Source organism: Cynocephalus volans, chromosome 6 (genome assembly GCF_027409185.1).
Source record: "Cynocephalus volans isolate mCynVol1 chromosome 6, mCynVol1.pri, whole genome shotgun sequence".
NCBI lineage: Eukaryota > Metazoa > Chordata > Mammalia > Dermoptera > Cynocephalidae > Cynocephalus > Cynocephalus volans.
Window position 1 is genome coordinate 163,017,500 of NC_084465.1, and position 6,602 is coordinate 163,024,101.

The following is a 6,602-nucleotide window of genomic DNA, read 5'->3' on the forward strand; positions in this document are numbered from 1 at the left end:
CAGATAGGAAAACTGGGGAATTATTTCATCAAAATTAAAAACATTTGTTCATCAAAAGACACTAATAAGATAATGAATAGGCAAACCACAAACAGAAAATACTGTACTTGCAAAGCATATGTCAGACAAAGGACTTCTATCTAGAATTCAAAAAGATATCTTAAACCTCAATAATAAAAAGATATGTAGCCCACAAAGCAATCTTGAACAAAAAGAATGAAGCTGGAGGCATCACACTTCCTGACTACAAACTCATCTAGAAAATTGAAGAAGAGGAGACACTTCCCAACTCATTCTATGGAGCCAGTGTCTTACTCCATTTCATCTTCTATGATAAAATACCTCAGACTGGGTAATTTACAAACAACAGGAACTTCTTGTTCAAAGTTCTAGAGGCTGAGCCCCCAAGTAGGGGTCATCACAGAAACCTGCCCAGCAGAAGCGACTTCCCATGACCCTCGACAGCGCAGCCGAGACAACACCAACCTACGCAGGCCAAGGAGCCTGCCCTCTAGCCAGGGCATCAGGAGTCACGAGAGTTGAGGGCTGCCCATCTCAGCTCCCCTCCCCAGGGCCACAGACCCACCTCACCTGGTCTCAGCGGAGCCTGTCCTGTTATGCCTGCACAGGGCCCGGCAGCCAGGTCCAGTGAGGTCGAGGAGGACTTCCCCAGCCTGGCCATCCTCCTGACTGGAAATACAGCTTGCAGACCTGGAGGAATGTCCCTGCTCGGCGTCTGGCTCGACCCTCACGTCCTCAAAAGGTGAGGGGTGACACATTGGTCTCTGGGAGGAGGAAGAAGCACCACTGGTGGCAGCCCCTCTGGACTAGATTTGACCCTCACTGCATCCTGTAGCCCGAGGGATCCCGAGGTCCCATCACCCAGTGCTGACAAAGCTGCTCCTCAGCTACGGGCAGGGTGGGGGAGGCAGGACAGGGGAGAGAGGGTGGGGGGGTCTGGATGGGGAATTGCGGTAGGGGAGGGGGGCCTGTTTGGGGGATGAGGGTGCGGGAGAGGTGAGGCACAGGTCCGGGAGGCAGCACGTTGGGGGCGTTGTATGTAATGGGGGTTTGTATACAAGTGTGAATAAAAGTGGTATTGTTGGGAAATGCCCTGGGACTACTGCCTCTGTTCTCACGTCTGTGCCACTAAGTGGAGACAGGCCGGTGAGGAAGGAAGGATCTGGGAGATGCCAGGCTCCAAGGACCCACCGGTGCCCGACCATCAACTCCTTCTCTAGATTCTGAGATCTGATTCCTGCCCCAGGACCCATGTGGGATCCTTGACTGAAAGGGTGTCGGCCACCACATGAAGAGCTGTGATCATGGGGTGGGGGTGTCCCAGCAACAGTGGCAGGTGGGCAAAACCGTCCAGCACCACGGTGGCCTGGCTGTCTGCTAGGGGGAGGAAGGGGCCATGTCTGGGCGTCTCCTGCCCATCCACCCACGGAGCTCGCTGGTTAGCCCCCAGATGCTCCTCTGCACCTTTCCTCCCCTGTCCCACATCAGCAGCATCCATGTCCCACCCACCCCTGTGCCTATGTGAAGTGTGAAGGAAGCTAACTCTTGGTGGCGGGTCAGCTGGCTGCTGCCCCTCCTATTCCCAGGTGGGTCTCCACATTGGAGAAGGCCTCAGAGCTTGGCTAGTTTAAGACGGCGTGGTGTGAAGCTGCACACCACGGCCCTCAAGCCCAGAAGCTTCCAGAACATCATGCCATGCAGGTCCTCGTTGGTGGCATCCTCACGGGAACCCACAACTGTCCCTGCTGTCCAGCTCAGCACACACATCAGGCGCTGAGGGAAAACGCGGGGATCGAAGGCTGGAGCCCTGGACCCACTCCTCACTAGTTCCCTGACTCTTCCACATTCAGAGCTGTCCTCAGGAGCCCCTCTTAGGTTTTAGGAATGTGGAGCAAGTCGTGTTTGGAGGGGACTTGGCCCATGCCCTAGTACGTGTGGGCACTCAGTCGAGCACAGGCATCATCTCGGTCACACCTCGGGGCTCCTGCTGCTACTCCTGTCCTCGCCACCTGACTGCTATCTGTCGTGGGGCACTTTTGTGGTTGAACCGTTTCCAGGAGGAGGCAGAACCTCTACTTGCCAAGCACCGTGCCCTGCCTCAACCTTACAATCCGCCCCTGACCCTGTACAGTGGGAACAGCTGGAGGGCGGTTACAGTCACAATGTCGTGTCCCCCAAATCCGCATGTTGAAGCCCTAAGCCCCATCGTGATGGTATCTGGGGGTGGTGCCTTTGGGAGGTTGTTGGGGTAAGAGGAGATCAGAGGGTGGAGCCCTAATGACGGGGATTAGCGCCCTTATAAGAAGAGGAGGAGACACCAGAACTCTCTCTTCCCCATGTGATGACACAGCAGGAAAGGGAAATCAAAACGGAAAACCAACAATTATAACTCTCACCATGGTCCACAGATTCTCAGTAATGCATCTCGGTATTAATTCCATAGTATCTAACTTTCACCTATACTTTGGAGTAGTGTAAAATTCCCCGAACTCGAGGCAGGCTAGGTGTTGTGAGTGGTCATGTTTTCAAATGCAAGTTCAAGATCTCCTGACTTTGGATTGGACTGAGGAGGAACATGGACACTCGGCAATAGCTAATGCACGCTGCAAGGAGCCAGTTGGCCAAATCCCCATCTCTCTCCCGTAACTGCTTAATAGCCTTTACTTACTATGACGTGGTCTCAAGTGACTCCGGGGGTTCATAAAGGTAAATGAGAAGTAGTCACCCAACCTGGTGTGAGAATACTGCATGCAAATGACAGTCAGGAATCGAGGCTGTCTGGATCACAGCCCTCTGAAACCTCATTCACCGTGGCAACTGCATTATTTTAAATGGGGACAGCAAAGTAACTAGGTCCTACATCCTGAAGTCACAAGATTAGCTCACCGGTGAACCGGCAGTTTGAGAGTGGTGGGAGTTCCAAAGCTCCATAAAGACTTGGTACCTTCTACAGATTTGAGGTCTAGTTTGAAGTCAGGTAGTATAATGCCTCTGGTTTTAGTTTATTTTTTTGCTCAGGACTGCTTTGGCTATTGGGGTCTTTTGTTCTTCCACATGAATTTAGGATTGTTTTTTCTATTTCTGTGAAGAATGTCATTGGTATTTTGATGGGGATTGCACCAAATCTGTAGATCACTTTTGCTATTATGGACATTTTCACAACATTAATTCTTCCAATCCATGAACAAGGAATATCTTTCCACCTCTCTTGGTGTCCTCTTTCTTTCAGCAGAGTTTTGTAGTTCTCATTGTAGAGATCTTTCACCTCTTTGGTTAAATTTATTCCTAGGTATTTTATTCTTTTCATAGTTATCGTAAATGGGCTGGCTTTCTTCTTCTTTTTTTTTTTTTCTCTGCTTATTTGTTGTTGCCGTATAAGAATATTCCCAATTTTTATGCATTGATTTTGTATCCTGCACAGTACTGAATTTGTTTAGGAGCTCTAGGAGTTTTTTGGTAGAGGTTATGGATTTTTCTATATGTAGGATCACGTCCAATCCTGTGAAACGTGACGTTTTGATTTTGTCTTTTCCACTGTGGATGCCCTTTCTTTCTTTCTCTTGCCTGATTGCTCTGGCTAGTACTTCCAATGCTATGTTAAATAGGAGTGGTGAGAGTGAGCATCCTTCTCTTATTCCTGTTCCTGAAGGAAAAGCTTTCAATTTTTCCCCATTCAGGACAATGTTGGCAGTTTGATTTTCATATATGGCTTTTATTGGGTTGACATATTTTCCTTCTATACCTACTTAGTTAAGGGTCTTTATCATGAAGGGATGATGCTGAATTTTCTCAAATGCTTTTTCTGCATCTCTTGAGATAATCGTATAGTTTTTATCCTTGCTTTTGTTCATGTGGTGTATCACATTTATTGATATATGTATGTTGAACCATCCTTGCATCCCTGGGATGAAACCCACATGATCACAGTGTATAATCTTTGTGACGTGCTGTTGTATTCTGTTTGCTAATGTCTTGCTGGAGATTTTCGTGTCTATGTTCATCAAGGTTACTGACCTGTAATTTTCTTTTCGGTTGTTGTGTCTTTGTCTGATTTGGGGATCGGGATGATGCTGGCCTCATAGAATTAATTTAGGAGAACGGCCTCTGTTTCAATTTCTTGGAGTAGTCTGAAAAGGATGGTTGTTAATTCTTCTTTAAAACTTTGGTAGAATGCAGCAGTGAAGCCATCTGGTCCTGGGCTTTTCTGTGTTGGGGTACTGTTGATGACTGCATCATTCTCATTGCTTCTTATTGGTCTCTTCGGGTTTTGCATTTCTCCTTGGTTCAGTCTTAGTTGTTTACGGGTGTTCAGAAATCTATCCATTTCCTCCAGGTTTTCAAATTTGTTGGTGTATAGTTGTTCTGAACAATCTCTAATGATTCTTTGTATTTCTGTGGAATCGGTTGCAATGTCTCCCTTTCCATTTCTGATTTTTGTTATTTGGGCCTTCTCTCTTCTTTTCTAAGTAGTCTGGCCAACAGCTTGCGTAGTTTGTTTTTCCCCTGGAAAACAAAAACAAAAACAAAAACATTTTGCTTCATTGATTTTCTGCATCATTCTTTTGGTCTCTACTTCGTTTAGTTCGACTCTGTTCTTAATCATTGCTTTCCATCTACTAGTTTGGTGCTTAGATTGTTCTTGGTTTTCTACTTACTTGAGATTTAATGTTAGATTATTTGAAGTGTTTCCATTCTTTTGATGTAAGTGCTTTTTACCGGCAACTCATCTTTGACAAGGCCACCAAGAATATACACTAGGGAAAGGACGGCACCTTCAATAAATAGTGCTGGGGAAACCGGACATCCATGCGTAGAAAAGTCAAACTAGGCCCATACCTTTCACCATACACAAAATCAACTCGAAATGGATTAAAGACTCAAATATAAGAACTGAAACTATAAAACTCCTAGATGAAAACACAGGGGACATACTTCAGGATGTAGGACTGGGCAAAGACTTTATGAATAAAACCCCAAAAGCACAAGCAGTAAAAGTAAACATATTGCAATATATCAAACCATAAAGCTTCTGCACAGCAAAAGAAGGCACACAGACAAGGGGCTGATATCCAGACATATAAGCAACTCAAACAACCCAAGAGCACATAAACAAGTTATTCAATATTAAAATGGGCAGAGACAGTTTTCGAAGAAAGACATGAATTTTCATGGCTTTCCAGCAAAGGGGATCGTAAGTAAGGCCAGTCCACGGGAGTCTGCAGAGGTCGCAGCAACAGACCGTAGCTGAGCGTACAAGGACTGCTTCCTACAGAATGATGTGCATACAGCAACCCAGCCCGCTGGAGGTGCTGAGACAATCCAAACCTATTTCCAGACACTCATTCCCCCTACCTCCCTTACAAACCCTGTATTTATCGGATTCCTTGTTCTGACCTACCTTCGGGACGTGCAGCCACTCTACAGCAGGGTTGGCTGAGGGGCACAAAAACAGGTTTATTGATAAAGAAATGGAGTGAGTAGAACACCAGGCAGAAGCTTTGTGCTGTGAATCTGAGAAACAATTTGAAACTTGCCTCAGAGGCACACACCCACTGTGCTGCCCCTGTATAATCTGAGGGACCTTCAGAATCCTGCCTACCTGCCAGAACCCTGCACGGCATGTCTCCCCACCCCCACCAGCCCAACTGCCCCCACCCCTCCCCCACTGCAGAATTCTGGAGAGCTACATTCTAAGCCTGTTGACATTTAAAATTGGACCCTGAGCATCTGCAGTTGACAGTTTGCTGTCCGGGTCCTGCGCTAGACTTTTCTCACTGTGGAGACTGCCGTGCCACTGTGCTCAGTCCCCAAGCCTATGGGGATGGCTTCAAAGGGAGGTAAGTCTGCAGGGTCTGGGGTGTGTTATCAGACCCCTGTCACCCCCCAAACCCATGGGAGTTCAAATGTGACACTTGCCCTGGGACACCTGGTTGGGTGGAAATAGAGGAAGAGAGAGCACCGGACTTACCCAAGGGCATCTCACCCGGTAGGCGGGGGAAGCCACTGGCATCCTGACGCTGCAGGGGGAAGGGGGCTTCTCACAGGTGGATCCAGATGCCTCAGGAGAAACCTACCGGGTGATGAGAAAGGACACAGCAGTTGTACTGACTCTTTCCAGAAGGGAAACAGGTGACTTATGTTTCTAAGTCAACACAGGTCAACGTGTGTTTGTAGGCAATGGTGGACTGTGTCGTGCTTGTGCCACAGGGGGGCTCAAGAAGAAAGCCTGAGTCCTGCGTCCTTTCTTCAGACACCTGGGGCTTGTGCTATGGTACTGCCCTGAGGGATACAAACCGGAGTATTCCAGATCTTAGAGGAGTAGCGGGGAGAAACGGTCTCAGCCAGAAAACCGTTCAGTGGAACAGTTCTCTCTGACCAAGATTACCGTGAAATATCCCCTCCGTCAGTGAGGCTGGAGGTCGCTCTAACTGCAGCAGTCCAGTCTCGGCTCACGTCTGCCCAGAGATGGCTTCTCATTCGGTCCAGATCGCTGTTGTCTCTGTTCACCAGGGACAGGGCAGCCAGAAACTGCAAACAAGATGGGGCTTGCTCTTCGTGGAGCTGTTCTGAATTGCTGTCCC

The 6,602-nt window shown here is 47.9% G+C and overlaps 1 long non-coding RNA gene across 1 annotated transcript; it reads right to left on the reverse strand.

The window, feature by feature from the left end:
* Positions 1-4,003: 4,003 nt before the first annotated feature.
* On the reverse strand, positions 4,004-6,085 carry LOC134381310 (uncharacterized). Its single transcript, XR_010023931.1, has 3 exons — positions 5,990-6,085; positions 5,420-5,454; positions 4,004-4,524 (listed from the first exon to the last, which is right to left on the reverse strand). It is a non-coding gene; the product is annotated as an uncharacterized LOC134381310 (long non-coding RNA).
* Positions 6,086-6,602: the final 517 nt, after the last annotated feature.